Source organism: Coregonus clupeaformis, chromosome 3 (genome assembly GCF_020615455.1).
Source record: "Coregonus clupeaformis isolate EN_2021a chromosome 3, ASM2061545v1, whole genome shotgun sequence".
Classification (NCBI taxonomy): Eukaryota; Metazoa; Chordata; class Actinopteri; order Salmoniformes; family Salmonidae; genus Coregonus; species Coregonus clupeaformis.
The window spans coordinates 3,263,538-3,280,110 of record NC_059194.1 but is presented as its reverse complement, the minus strand read 5'-3'; the positions used below and the strand labels follow the sequence as shown (position 1 = coordinate 3,280,110).

At 42.4% G+C, this 16,573-nt stretch overlaps 1 pseudogene; it reads right to left on the bottom strand.

Moving 5' to 3' along the window:
• The window catches only part of LOC121539622, a 45,591-nt pseudogene that overhangs the window by 27,367 nt on the left and 1,651 nt on the right, over positions 1–16,573 (bottom strand).

Genomic DNA, 16,573 nt, shown 5'->3' with positions numbered 1-16,573 from the left:
AGTATAGTAAGACTCAGGGCTCTACATGTGTCCATGTCCATAGTGAAACGAGAGATGAGAACCTCTGTGAATACCGGTTAACCTCGTATTTAGAAGTTATTTTCCTGTAACAATTGTATTCCGTTTCATATTTTTAAAACACAAGCCCTCTGCTTCAGGTCTTTATTATCGTGCCGATTTTAATGACATCATTACATTTATTTATTGTTGTGGAAAAAACAATTGCTTGTTTTCATTCCATTTGATTAAAATGTATTAGAATGATTCAGTGTCCTGGTTTTATGGTGAGAACGTCCGTGGCCAATGCAATGCAACCTCTGGAGATGTGTGAATGCCATCTGTAAGATGGTTCCAACATACATGAAATTAGTTTGAATAGGAAATATAGCAAAATGAATAGGAAATGTAGTCACTGACAGACAAGGTTAGAAATAATTATTTTTAATTGAAATAATAATTTTGTCCTTCAAACTTTGCTTTTATCAAAGAATCCTCAATTTGCAGCAATTACAGCCTTGCAGACCTTTGGCATTCTAGTTGTCAATTTGTTGAGGTATTTAAAAACAAGTTGTTTCGTTTTGTTTAGAATTTTATTACAATTATTCGCTCTCTTTTTAGGACTTAATAATAATTAATTTAATGCTTATTGCCCTAATGCAATTTACAGTAGGCCTAGCCCCTATATCATTGTGAATGTTATGTATATATTTCCACATTAAAGCCATGCAATTACTTAGAACAATGTGGACTGCAAACAGGTTCAAGTCAACATATTTAGCAAAGACTACATTTTGTTATTTTGTTTCTGTAAACTGTTTAACAAACTATAAACATACTAACATTGGAATTGGAGTCCAAGGCAATACATAAAAGCCTGTAAATATACAACTTGAAGCAAACACATATTTAGCCATGGAGCATGTTATGATTGGCCAGTGAGGGGCCAAGCCTCGACAGACTCACAATTTGTTTATTCATCAAATTCCAGCCCTTTCACACCATCACTGCAACGTACATTTTTGGTTGTGAAAATAGCTAAAGTACTTCTGATACATCCCCGAACCGATAGCGCTACCACCAGCGCTTGGATTTACCATTGCGTTAGGTTTGTTAAAATAGAGCCCATTGTCGTGTGTGTTATATCCAGCTGAAGGAATACTGTTATTACTGAATATAAAACCAGTTGATCACACAACAGGAGTGATCCTTATCCTTACCATAGGCTGCAGCCCAGGAGATTGGGACAAACATCTTGCTGTTCGGAGAGTCCTCTATCTGGTTCTCCTGGACTGCAGAGGCCTCCTCCTCTCCTACAATCACCTCCATGTACACCTGCTCTGCCATGTCTGACACATCTGTAAAACACACAGACAGATTCAGTAACAACCCTAACCCTCCTCACCTACAACCCTACACCTACTCAGCCATGTCAGCCAGGTTTGGAAAACAGAGTGACACAGAGACATGTACAGAGACATGTACAAACACATTCTTGATTTGCCTGAAGCCCTGTTCAAATCCTTTTGAACAGCACCAGTGAAAAATACAATAAAATTAACCTATCAAGTCGTGTTTGATCACATGATTGGACAGGTGAAATGAAGGGTTCCACTAAAAAGCATTTCATAGATGGGAGTTATTTAATAGAAGAAGAGTGTATACTCACTGATCTCTTCCTCTGACTGGGACTGGTCCTTCACAGCCATGTAGACCATCTTCTCCCCCCGGCCATGCCTGCCTCCTCCCCCAGACTCCAACATAGCATGGTGGCCGTTATGGAAGCCACTCTCAGACACCACCTCTGTCCCACCTACAGACACAAACAGTAACCACGCTTCAATCCACAGTTTGTAATGCTAGTAAAGTTTCAGATTGTTTAATAGTCACATGTGCAGGGTTGCAGGTGTGATTGCAGGGCACATTGAACATCTTAGGCTTCGAGCTTCAACATGCAGGACTAGTAAAATAAAATAAATAAATAATAAAAAAAGTTAATAAAAACATTAGATATATACATAATAACAACTGATGAATAAATAAAGTCATACCGTATATTTAAATAAAAATCACGACAGCTGTGATGGAAACAGGAAGTTTCGGTACAATTTCATAAATGCCGACAGATCATTAGTTCGTTCGACATGTTGGGATCTTTTTGTGTCGGTAAAATGTATTATGCGAGAAATGGCGGTAGAAACCCTATTATGCGCAAATATTGATATAATAACCATCATATCGAAGTAAACTTTGGAGTCACGCGATGATATGTTGTGTGGTCCTCCCACTACGACTCGGGAAACCGTGCAGTTTATTAGGCTACAAATTAAATAAATTATGATGAACTTCACAGGGTGGTGGAAGTGCACGGTGATGTTGATGCTCTTTTCCAATAAATATCGAGGGTCTTATTCTGGTGACATGATGATCAACGCTTGAGAAATAAATATCCATAATAATCTCATCATGTAGACTAGCCTGCCCACACAGCCTATCTGTACTGTATCTGCGCGCTGTTGTGCCAAGACCAGAGTAGGCACATTTGCTAATTAACGCAACAGTTTGTGACAAAACTATCGGTTGAGTTGAAAATGTGATGAAAACACATTGAACTTTACCTTTTTATTTAGTACATGAAAACGTAAAACGAAACAGTACATTGTGTGCACTACACCATCACACACTGATATTTATCTGCAACAAGTCCATTTGTTGGAAATAGCACTGGTGGGAAAATGCGCACATTTATTTATGCAGATTTTAGAATACCTGCATGAAAATCTGTTGTCACACACATTTTATGCGATCTCTCTACTCCTCTAGGGAACACTTACCATCTAAAGTATAATTTCCATATATGTAGCTGACACTTCACATTAGAAGATAATAGTTTGATGCCATTCACAATATGCAAATGATGCTTCACGGTTCAATTGACGTGGCTCTTGAAATGTCGGCCTCGTCGATGAGAGAATGGCGTTTTCAAGACAACTGGGAACTCTGAAATAACCGAGGTCAAATCATGACGTCGGAAAGTCAGGTCGGAAAGTCGGAGCTCTAGAAAGATGCCAGAGTTTCCGAGTTGGAATTCCGAGTTGGATGACCATTCAAACCGATTTTTCCCCAGTCTGAGCTAATTTTTTTCTGCGTTCCCAGTGGCCTCCTGTAGCTCAGTTGGTAGAGCATGGCGCTTGCAACGCCAGGGTTGTGGGTTCGATTCCCACAGGGGGCCAGTATGAAAAATGTATGCACTCACTAACTGTAAGTCGCTCTGGATAAGAGCGTCTGCTAAATTACTCAAATGTAAAATGTCTTGAACGCACTGATGTCGGAGAGTTCCGAGTTCCTTCGAATGCGGAAGTAGTACCACTCACCTATCTCCACATCGTCATCGGCCTCGGCTTTGAAGATGTAGACCTTGATGACCTCAGACCCGTCCTTGTTGGAGCCTTCGTCCTGCATCACCTCAGTAGTGATCTCCAGAGGAGTGTCTCCTATGTCCAGCTTCTCACCAACGTCATCCACTGGATGGACGGACGGACAGACGGACACACACACACACACACAGTAAGAATACAGCAGTGATCTCCAGAGGAGTGTCTCCTCTGTCCAGCATCTCAACAACGTCATCCACTGGATGGACACAAAATAACACATCACAGCTTTTACCCAGCAGCAGGGTAGCGGTCAATAACAAGGACTTGGAAGGCAAAAATGCCCAGAAGAGTTCATGAAATATACTCTCAAAATTGACTTCAGAAACTGGCTACAAACTAACCTTCAGCTATATTCTAGCCTATTCATTTGCAGTGGATGTAAACAATTATTCAAATTAGGGCTGACCCCAATTAGTCGACTGGTCGATTGTTGGTCGACTGAGATTGTTTTAGGTCGAGCAGTAACAAATAAATAAATAAATAAATAAACAAACACACAGCCACAGTACCAGTCAACAGTTTGGACACACCTCCTCATTCCAGGGTTTTTCTTTAATTTTACTATTTTCTACACTGTAGAATAATATTGAAAACATCAAAACTATGAAATAAGACATATGGAATCATGTAGTAAAAATTTTTTTTTTTAAACAAATCAAAATATATTAAAATAGCCACCCTTTGCCTTGATGACAGCTTTGCACACTCTTGGCATTCTCTCAACCAGTTTCACCTGGAATGCTTTTCCAACAGTCTTGAAGGAGTTCCCACATATGCTGAGCACTTGTTGGCTGCTTTTCCTTCACTCTGCCGTCCGACTCATCCCAAACCATCTCAATTTGGTTGAGGTTGGGGGATTGTGGAGGCCAGGTCATCTGATGCAGCACTCCATCACTCTCCTTCTTGGTAAAATAGCCCTTACACAGCCTGGAGGTGTGTTGGGTCATTGTCCTGTTGAAAAACAAATGATAGTCCCACTAAGCCCAAACCAGATGGGATGGCATATTGCTGTAGAATGCTGTGGTAGCCATGCTGGTTAAGTGTGCCTTGATTTCGAAATAAATCAGACAGTGACACCAGCAAAGCACCCCCACACCATAACACCTCCTCCTCCATGCTTTACGGTGGGTAATACACATGCAGAGATCATCCGTTCACCCACACCACGTCTCACAAAGACACGGCGGGTGGAACCAAAAATCTCTAATTTGGACTCCAGACCAAAGGACACATTTCCACCGGTCTAATGTCCATTGCTCGTGTTTCTTGGCCCAAGCAGGTCTCTTCTTATTATTGGTGTCCTTTAGTAGTGGTTTCGTTGCAGCAATTCGACCATGAAGGCCTGATTCACACAGTCTCCTCTGAACAGTTGATGTTGAGATGTGTCTGTTACTTGAACTCTGTGAAGCATTTATTTGGGCTGCAATTTCTGAGGCTGGTAACTAATGAACGTACCCTCTACAGCAGAGGTAACTCTGGGTCTTCCATTCCTGTGGTGGTCCTCATGAGAGCCAGTTTCATCATAGCGTTTGATGGTTTTTGCGACTGCACTTGAAGAAATTTTCCATATTAACTGGCCTTCATATCTTAAATTCATGATGGACTGTCGTTTCTCTTTGCTTATTTGAGTGGTTCTTGCCATAATATGGACTTGGTCTTTTACCAAATAGGGCTATCTTCTGTATACCTATCTACCTTGTCACAACACAACTGATTGGCTCAAACGCATTAATTCCACAAATTAACTTTTAAGAAGGTACACCTGTTAATTGAAATGCATTCCAGGTGAGTACCTAATGAAGCTGGTTGAGAGAATGCCAAGAGTGTGCAAAGCTGTCATCAAGGCAAAGGGTGGCTATTTGAAGAATCTCAAATTTAAAATATATTTTGATTTGTTTAACACTTTTTTGGTTACTACATGATTCCATCCGTGTTATTTCATAGTTTTGATGTCTTCACTATTATTCTACAATGTAAAATAAATGTAAAAATCAAGAAATACCCTTGAATGAGTAGGTGTGTTCAAACTTTTGACTGGTAGTGTATTTGCGGAGCCTCCAGAGGCATGCAGAGGCCAAATCGAGCTCTGTACCACATCGCCATGCGCCTCCAAAATGTTGTAACAATGAGGAGGGCTCTGTATAGCTCCGCATTGACATGATTGGTTGACGGTAGGTACATCCTGTATAAACACAAACTAACTTCCTTGACAACAGCTCTGCACTGCTCCTCGAAGCGCAAGAAGTATGAATGCCCTGACTTCTGCTGAGGCCAAATCACTGTAAATGCTGCATGGCCAATGCTGACTTTGGATTGACCATGCACCCAGTAGCACAATTCACGTCTCTCTCCAGAATGCGTTCTCTCCCGCCAATTTGTGCACATTGTTTCAGAACTTCAACTTGTGTGAATTGTTTGCTTTTAATTGTTAGTGTCTTATCAATTCCCCATTACATATATCACCAGTAGTACATTTACCGTTAATGCCTATAATTTTTAATCTACAATGTTTGTTACTTTGGTTACGGTCATTTCTTTTAATCTAGGCAATATTATTCCAGTCTTCCTGTTCTCATTGTCAGAGTGGACACATTATTTGCAGAGTGCACAACCTATGCTACACTTGTGAGAAACAACTTTTGGTTTATTTAAATCAATTTACGAGTTCTGTCAATTTAGTCATTGTCTTTTGTTTGGAGCGCTCGTGTCAATGTTGAGTAAGGACGCGCACGCATAGAAGTAGGCCTATAGGCTACCTGGCATGAGTGCAAATGTAGACATATAAAAAGTGCCCATTTGGGGATCTGATAGTATTTCTGATTGGCTTAACGCACCACCACTAATGACCTGTGGAGCTTCTCAAAGTAATGTTTTCTTCACCTCAAACAGCAAGCAAACAAAGTCTTTTTTTTTTTTTTTTTTTACATCCAATGAGAATTACAATAGTTCCTCAATGTATTTGAAAAATCTTTCCAGCTCTCTCCCTTTCGATAACCAACTCAGCGTGAAAAATGTCATGCTCTGATCCAGTGAAAACGTCATAAAATAGGCTTGACTTGGACTGAAATAGGTTCCAGTACTCATTTTGGGTGCTGGTACTGTTTATATTTACAGTTGAAGTCGGAAGTTTACATACACTTAGGTTGGAGTCATTAAAACTAGTTTTTCAACAACTCCACAAATGTCTTGTTAACAAACTATAGTTTTGGCAAGTCTGTTAGGACATCTACTCTGTGCATGACACAAGTAATTTTCCCAACAATTGTTTACAGACAGATTATTTCACTTATTCACTGTATCACAATTCCAGTGGGTCAGAAGTTTAAATACACGAAGTTGACTGTGCCTTTAAACAGCTTGGAAAATTCCAGAAAATAATGTCATGGCTTTAGAAGCTTCTTATAGGCTAATTGACATCATTTGAGTGTACCTGTGGATGTATTTCAAGGCCTACCTTCAAACACAGTGCCTCTTTGCTTGACATCATGGGAAAATCAAAAGAAATCAGCCAAGACCACAGGAAAAAAAATGGTAGACCTCCACAAGTCTGGTTCATCCTTGGGAGCAATTTCCAAACGCCTGAAGGTACCACGTTCATCTGTACAAACAATAGTACGCAAGTATAAACACCATGGGACCATGCAGTTGTCATACCGCTCAGGAAGTAGACGCGTTCTGTCTCCTAGAGATAAACGTACTTTGGTGCAAAAAGTGCAAATCAATCCCAGAACAACAGCAAAGGACCTTGTGAATGCTGGAGGAAACAGGTACAAAAGTATCAACATAACCTGAAAGGCCGCTCAGCAAGGATAAAGCCACTGCTCCAAAACCGCCATAAAAAAGCCAGACTACGGTTTGCAACTGCACATGAGGACAAATATCGTACTTTTTGGAGAAATGTCCTCTGGTCTGATGAAACAAAAATAGAACTTTTGGGCCATAATGACCATCGATATGTTTGGAGGAAAAAGGGGATGCTTGCAAGCCGAAGAACACCATCCCAACCGTGAAGCACAGGGGTGGCAGCATCATGCTGTAGGGGTGCTTTGCTGCAGGAGGGACTGGTGCACTTCACAAAATAGATGGCATCATGAGGAAGGAAAATTGTGGATATATTGAAGAACATCTCAAGACATCAGTCAGGAAGTTAAAGCTTGGTCGCAAATGGGTCTTCCAAATGGACAATGACCCCAAGCATACTTCCAAAGTTGTGGCAAAATGGCTTAAGGACATCAATGTCAAGGTTTTGGAGTGGCTATCACAAAGCCCTGACCTCAATCCTATAGAAAATTTGTGGGCAGAACTAAAAAAGCGTGTGCGAGCAAGGAGGCCTACAAACCTGACTCAGTTACACCATCTCTGTCAGGAGGAATGGGCCAAAATTCACCCAACTTATTGTTAGAAGCTACCTGAAACGATTGACCCAAGTTAAACAATTTAAAGGCAATGCTACCAAATACTAACTGAGTGTATGTAAACTTCTGACCCACTGGGAATGTGATGAAAGAAATAAAAGCTGAAATAAATCAATTCTCTCTACTATTATTCTGACATTTCACATTCTTAAAATAAAGTGGTGATCCTAACTGACCTAAGACAGGGAATTTTTACTAGGATTAAATGTCAGGAATTGTGAAAAACTGAGTTTAAATGTATTTGGCTATGGTGTATGTAAACTTCTGATTTCAACTGTAGGTGCAGGAGCTCCACAATACGTTTGAGCTAATATTCTATAAGAGGAACAGGAGCTCAAGCAGTAGAACATTTGAGGTGCCGGTACTCAGCTCCGGTGAGCTCCTGCCCAAGTCAAGCACTGCTTCTTATCCCTTGCGCAAATAGCCTACAGCTGTGTCTGTCCCGAGCTCACTGGCAGAAACTGAGGGCCCAGAATATTTTATACAATGTTGCAAGTTCGTTAGTGCAAGCTTTGGGCAGGACACAAGTTAATAGTTGATACAATGTTTCAAGTTTGTTGCAGACAAGCCATGTGTAGCCAATGTGATTTAAAGGATTACTTTTTTTTAAATCAGGATTTTTCTACCTGCAGGCTGCAATGTTTTTATTTGTTGGCTTTGTGTAGGCTATTTTTACATAGTTGGCGATGGAAATATAAGTTACTTTTTAGGTTTGTATAATTTTCATTTAGATTTGGATAGAATTCTGATTAACCACATGACAATGATTTTGAGATATGAAGACGTTATTATTAATTTAATTAAACTGTTTCAAGAAAATGTGCAAATGAAAATGATAACTTGCACGCAGATCAGTAGAAATCGTAAGATAAATTGGCATTTCACATGAGAAAGGTTGCCGACTCCTCGTGTAGCCTATTACCGGCAACTTGAGGAGAGTAATGGCAGAATCTGTGAAAGCCAGCAGGAGCGGGAGGAGAATAGTTGGGTCAGGTTAAGGTTTTTTCCTTCTGGTTATTTAGATCTCTGGCGCACTTTTGAGGCATCGAACCGTAAGCTTTTTTATTTATTTTATTTTATTTAACCTTTATTTAACCAGGTAAGCCAGTTGAGAACAAGTTCTCATTTACAACTGCGACCTGGCCAAGATAAAGCAAAGCAGTGCGGAAAAAACAACAACAACAACACAGAGTTACATATGGAATAAACAAAACGTACAGTCAATAACACAATAGAAAATCTATATACAGTGTGTGCAAATGTAGTAAGTTATGGAGGTAAGGCAATAAATAGGCCATAGTGCAAAATAATTACAATTATAATTTAGTGTTAACACTGGAGTGATAGATGTGCAGAAGAAGATGTGCAAATAGAGATACTGGGGTGCAAATGACCAAAATAAATTACAATGTAAATAACAATATGGGGATGAGGTAGTTGGGTGGGCTAATTACAGATGGGCTGTGTACAGGTGCAGTGATCGGTAAGCTGCTCTGACAACTGACGCTTAAAGACAGTGAGGGAGATAAGTGTCTCCAGCTTCAGAGATTTTAGCAGTTCGTTCCAGTCACTTGCAGCAGAGAACTGGAAGGAATGGCGACCAAAGGAGGTGTTGGCTTTGGGGATGACCAGTGAGATATACCTGCTGGAACGCATACTACGGGTGGGTGTTGCTATGGTGACCAATGAGCTAAGATATGGCGGGGATTTGCCTAGAAGGGCTTTATAGATGACCTGGAGCCAGTGGGTTTGGCGACGAATATGTAGTGAGGGCCAGCCAACGAGAGCGTACAGGTCACAATGGTGGGTAGTATATGGGGCTTTGGTGACAAAACGGATGGCACTGTGATAGACTACATCCAATTTGCTGAGTAGAGTGTTGGAAGCTATTTTGTAAATGATATCACCGAAGTCAAGGATCCCACTCCCGAGTGGCGCAGTGGTCTAAGGCACTGCATTGCAGTGCTAGCTGTGCCACTAGAGATCCTGGTTCGAATCCAGGCTCTGTCGTAGCCGGCTGTGACCGGGAGACCCATTGGGCGGCGCACAATTGGCCCAGCGTCGTCCAGGGTAGGGGAGGGAATGGCCGGCAGGGATGTAGCTCAGTTGGTACAGCATGGCGTTTGCAACGCCAGGGTTGTGGGTTCGATTCCCACGGGGGCCAGTATGAAAAATAAAAAAATAATGTATGCACTCACTAACTAAGTCGCTCTGGATAATATAATATAATATGCCATTTAGCAGATGCTTTTATCCAAAGCGACTTACAGTCATGTGTGCATACATTTTTACGTATGGGTGGTCCCGGGGATCGAACCCACTAAGAGCTGGATAAGAGCGTCTGCTAAATGACGTAAATTAAAAAAAATTTAATGGTAGGATAGTCAGTTTTACGAGGGCATGTTTAGCAGCATGAGTGAAGGAGGCTTTGTGGCGAAATAGGAAGCCGATTCTAGATTTAACTTTGGATTGGAGATGCTTAATGTGAGTCTGGAAGGAGAGTTTACAGTCTAACCAGACACCTAGGTATTTGTAGTTGTCCACATATTCTAAGTCAGAGCCGCCGAGAGTAGTGATTCTAGTCAGGCAGGCGGGTGCAAGCAGCGTTCGATTGAAGAGCATGCATTTAGTTTTACTAGCGTTTAGGAGCAGTTGGAGGCCACGGAAGGAGTGTTGTATGGCATTGAAGCTCATTTGGAGGTTTGTTAACACAGTGTCCAATGAAGGGCCAGATGTATACAAAATGGTGTCGTCTGCGTAGAGGTGGATCTGAGAGTCACCAGCAGCAAGAGAGACATCATTAATATATACACAGAGAATAGAGTCGGCCCGAGATTTGAACCCTGTGGCACCCCCATAGAGACTGCCAGAGGCCCAGACAACAGGCCCTCCGATTTGACACATTGAACTCTATCTGAGAAGTAGTTGGTGAACAAGGCGAGGCAGTCATTTGAGAAACCAAGGCTATTAAGTCTGCCAATAAGAATGCAGTGATTGACAGAGTCAAAAGCTTTGGCCAGGTCGATGAAGACGGCTGCACAGTACTGTCTTTTATCGATCACGGTTATTATATCGTTTAGGACCTTGAGCGTGGCTGAGGTACACCCATGACCAGCTCTGAAACCAGATTGCATAGCGGAGAAGGTACGGTGGGATTCTAAATGGTCGGTGATCTGTTTGTTAACTTGGCTTTCAAATACTTTCGAAAGGCAGGGCATGATGGATATAGGTCTGTAACAGTTTGGATCTAGAGTGTCACCCCCTTTGAAGAGGGGGATGACCACGGCAGCTTTCCAATCTCTGGGGATCTCAGACGATACGAAAGAGACGTTGAACTGGCTGGTGATAGGGGTTGCGACAATTTCGGCGGCTAATTTTAGAAAGAAAGGGTTGTTGAAATGTTCGATTATCGTAGATTTATCGGTAGTGACAGTGTTTCCTAGCCTCAGTGCAGTGGACAGCTGGGAGGAGGTGCTCTTATTCTCCATGGACTTTACAGTGTCGCAAAACTTTTTGGTGTTAGTGCTACAGGATGCAAATTTCTGTTTGAAAAAGTTAGCCTTTGCTTTCCTAACTGATTGTGTATATTGGTTCCTGACTTCCCTGAAAAGTTGCATATCGCGGGGGCTGTTCGATGCTAATGCCGTACGCCACAGGATGTTTTTGTGCTGGTCAAGGGCAGTCAAGTCTGGGGTGAACTAGGGGCTATATCTGTTCTTAGTTCGGAAATTATTGAATGGGGCATGCTTATTTAAGATGGAGAGGAAAGCACTTTTAAAGAACAACCAGGCATCCTCTACTGACGGAATGAGGTCAATATCCATCCAGGATACACGGGCCACGTCAATTAGAAAGGCCTGCTCGCTGAAGTGTTTCAGGGAGCGTTTGACAGTGATGAGGGGTGGTGGCTTGACCGCGGACCCATTACGGACGCAGGCAATGAGGCAGTGATCGCTGAGATCCTGGTTGAAGACAGCGGAGGTGTATTTAGAGGGTAAATTAGTCAGGATGATATCTAAGAGGGTGCCCATGTTTACGGATTTAGGGTTGTACCTGGTAGGTTCCTTGATCATTTGTGTGAGATTGAGGGCATCTAGTTTAGATTGTAGGATGGCCAGGGTGTTAAGCATATCCCAGTTTAGGTCACCAAGCAATACGAACTCTGAGGATAGATGGGGGGCAATCAATTCACATATGGTGTTCAGGGCACAGCTGGGGGCTGAGGGGGGTCTGTAGCAAGCGGCAACAGTGAGAGACTTATTTCTGGAAAGGTGGATTTTTAGAAGTAGAAGCTCAAACTGTTTGGGCACAGACCTGTATAGTATCAGACAAGCTCAATGCACATAGTTGATTTTATGAAAACACATAGGGTGTGTCTAAAAATTTTGAGCAATCGATTGGTCGAAAGAACAGATTACTTTTGGTCGACCAAGATTTTTTTTTAGTCGGGGAAAGCCCTAATTCAAATACAGAACCCCACACTTTATATAATTGATCATAGAAAATCATTAAATGAAATCAAGCCTTATTAGTCTGTTTGTAGGGCTAGTTGACTCACAGGAGATCATGAGGTAGTCCTCCGAGGTACTCTTCTCATCGTCCTCATCCTCGTCAGTCTGCAGAGAGACAGCCTCCACCTCCACCGGCAGCTCCTTGTGGGCCTGGATCACAGTCTCCTCCTCCCCCACCTCCTCCCCAACCATCACCCCCTGGTCCAAGCCCTCCACCCCGTCCTCCTCCTGGTGCTCCACAAAAAGCTGGTCTGGCATGTGGTGGTGGTGGTGGTGGACTGAGCCCTGGATGAGGTCTGAGGTTAGAACATGGTGGTGGTGGTGAGAGTCCAGAGCCTCCTCGATGGCCACTTCGGCCCCCAGCAAGTGCTCGTGGCTGATATCAGGGCCTTCAATCACCTCAGTCTCTAGATACTCCTCTAGGACCTCTACCTCTTCCTCAAGGCCCTCGACTTCCACCTCCGCCTCCAGGCCCTCAACCTCCAGGCCTTCAACCACATCCGTCTCGAGGCTCTCGACCATATGTCTCTCCAGCTCCACCACCCCCGCTCCAAAGCCTTCCACCTCCACCTCCACCTCCGACTCGAGGCCCTGCACCTCCAGGCCGTGCTCCAGCAGGATGCCTTCGTCTGTCATGATGTCAGACAGGAGCATGCCCTCAGGCACAGACACCACAATGTGATCCCCGTCGATGTGGGCCAGGCCCCTCATTCCTGCCACTGTACAGGGAAACAGTACGAGGGGGAATATTATTACAGGAATGTTTTTCCACTGCAGCCCTGGTTTGTCCTGAGGCTTTTCCAGGCTTTCCTCTTAGTGGAAAAGCACAAAGAAAAAGTACTAAGATACAGCTACACAAGACATTGCTGTAGAGTGGTCAGCATCTACAGTGGTGTGAAAAAGTGTTTGCCCCCTTCCTGATTTCTTATTTGTTTGCATGTTTGTCACACTTAAATGTTTCAGATCATCAAACAAATTTAAATATTAGTCAAAGATAACACAAGTAAACACAAAATGCAGTTTTGAAATGAAGGTTGTTATTATTAAGGGAAAACAAAATCCAAACCCACATGGCCCTTTGTGAAAAAGTGATTGCCCCCTACAACCTAATAACTGGTTGGGCCACCCTTAGCAGCAACAACTGCAATCAAGCGTTTGCATAGCCCAATGCCTCATGCAAAGTTACAGTGGTGTGAAAAAGTGTTTGCCCCCTTCCTGATTTCTTATTTGTTTGCATGTTTGTCACACTTAAATGTTTCAGATCATCAAACAAATGTAAATATTAGTCAAAGATAACATAAGTAAACACAAAATGCAGTTTTGAAATGAAGGTTGTTATTATTAAGGGAAAACAAAATCCAAACCTACATGGCCCTGTGTGAAAAAGTGTTTGCCCCCCTGTTATAACAACTCAACTGTGGTTTATCACACCTGAGTTCAATTCCTCTAGCCACACCCAGGCCTGATTACTGCCACACCTGTTCTCAATCAAGGAATCACTTAAATACGACCTGCCTGACAAAGTGAAGTAGACCAAAAGATCCTCAAAAGCTAGACATCATGCCGAGATCCAAAGAAATTCAGGAACAAATGAGAAAGAAAGTAATTGAAATCCATCAGTCTGGAAAATGTTATAAAGCCATTTCTAAAGCTTTGGGACTCCAGCGAACCACAGTGAGAGCCATTATCCACAAATGGTGAAAACATGGAACAGTGGTGAACCTTCCCAGGAGTGGCCGGCCGACCAAAATTACCCAAAGAGCGCAGCGACGACTCATCCAAGAGGTCACAAAAGACCCCACAACAACATCCAAAGAGCTGCAGGCCTCACTTGCCTCAGTTAAGGTCAGTGTTCATGACTCCACCATAAGAAAGAGAAGAAAACCACTGCTGAGCAAAAAGAACATTAAGGCTCGTCTCATTTTTGCCAGAAAACATATGATGATCCCCAAGACCTTTGGGAAAATACTCTGTGGACTGACGAGACAAAAGTGTAACTTTTTGGAAGGTGTGTGTCCCATTACATCTGGCGTAAAAGTAACACTGCATTTCAGAAAAATAACATCATACCAACAGTAAAATACAGTGGGGGAAAAAAGTATTTAGTCAGCCACCAATTGTGCAAGTTCTCCCACTTAAAAAGATGAGAGGCCTGTAATTTTCATCATAGGTACACGTCAACTATGACAGACAAAATGAGAATTTTTTTTCCAGAAAATGGAAGGAGGTTTTCACTCAAAATCTCACAATACATGGCCCCATTCATTCTTTCCTTTACACGGATCAGTCGTCCTGGTCCCTTTGCAGAAAAACAGCCCCAAAGCATGATGTTTCCACCCCCATGCTTCACAGTAGGTATGGTGTTCTTTGGATGCAACTCAGCATTCTTTGTCCTCCAAACACGACGAGTTGAGTTTTTACCAAAAAGTTATATTTTGGTTTCATCTGACCATATGACATTCTCCCAATCCTCTTCTGGATCATCCAAATGCACTCTAGCAAACTTCAGACGGGCCTGGACATGTACTGGCTTAAGCAGGGGGACACGTCTGGCACTGCAGGATTTGAGTCCCTGGCGGCGTAGTGTGTTACTGATGGTAGGCTTTGTTACTTTGGTCCCAGCTCTCTGCAGGTCATTCACTAGGTCCCCCTGTGTGGTTCTGGGATTTTTGCTCACCGTTCTTGTGATCATTTTGACCACACGGGGTGAGATCTTGCGTGGAGCCCCAGATCGAGGGAGATTATCAGTGGTCTTGTATGTCTTCCATTTCCTAATAATTGCTCTCACAGTTGATTTCTTCAAACCAAGCTGCTTACCTATTGCAGATTCAGTCTTCCCAGCCTGGTGCAGGTCTACAATTTTGTTTCTGGTGTCCTTTGACAGCTCTTTGGTCTTGGCCATAGTGGATTTTGGAGTGTGACTGTTTGAGGTTGTGGACAGGTGTCTTTTATACTGATAACAAGTTCAAACAGGTGCCATTAATACAGGTAACGAGTGGAGGACAGAGGAGCCTCTTAAAGAAGTTACAGGTCTGTGAGAGCCAGAAATCTTGCTTGTTTGTAGGTGACCAAATACTTATTTTCCACCATAATTTGCAAATAAATTCGTTAAAAATCCTACAATGTGATTTTCTGGGGGGAAAAAATTCTCAATTTGTCTGTCATAGTTGATGTGTACCTATGATGAAAATTACAGGCCTCTCTCATATTTTTAAGTGGGAGAACTTGCACAATTGGTGGCTGACTAAATACTTTTTTCCCCCACTGTATGGTGGTGGTAGTGTGATGGTCTGGGCCTGTTTTGCTGCTTCAGGACCTGTAAGACTTGCTGTGATAAATGGAACCATGAATTCTGCTGTCTACCAAAAAATCCTGAAGGAGAATGTCCGGCCATCCGTTCGTGACCTCAAGCTGAAGCGAACTTGGGTTCTGCAGCAGGACAATGATCCAAAACACACCAGCAAGTCCACCTCTGAATGGCTGAAGAAAAACAAAATGAAGACTTTGGAGTGGCCTAGTCAAAGTCCTGACCTGAATCCTATTGAGATGCTGTGGCATGACTTTAAGGCAGTTCATGCTCGAAAACCCTCCAATGTGGCTGAATTACAACAATTCTGCAAAGATGAGTGGGCCAAAATTCCTCCACAGCGCTGTAAAAGACTCATTGCAAGTTATCGCAAATGCTTGATTGCAGTTGGGCCACCCTTAGCAGCAACAACCAGTTATTAGGTTGTAGGGGGCAATCACTTTTTCACACACGGCCATGTGGGTTTGGATTTTGTTTTCCCTTAATAACAACCTTCATTTCAAAACTGCATTTTGTGTTATCTTTGACTAATATTTACATTTGTTTGATGATCTGAAACATTTAAGTGTGACAAACATGCAAACAAATAAGAAATCAGGAAGGGGGCAAACACTTTTTCACACCACTGTAACTTTGCATGAGGCATTGGGCGATCAAGTGAAGACAAATGAACACAAAGTATACATTATCACAAGGCCATATTGACCTACCAAAGTCTTGCATGATCATGGTGTGAGGCATCTTTAACTCCTGTGTGTGTAGCTCCAAGACCCCTCCGCCGTGGTCCATCTCTTTTGATCTTAAAAAGGCTTAAATAAAATTATTTATTGTTAGGCCTCCACATAATTTCAAGAGGTTCGATATTCGTTACACACTGTGTGTGAATTCATGAATGTCAGAGGATCA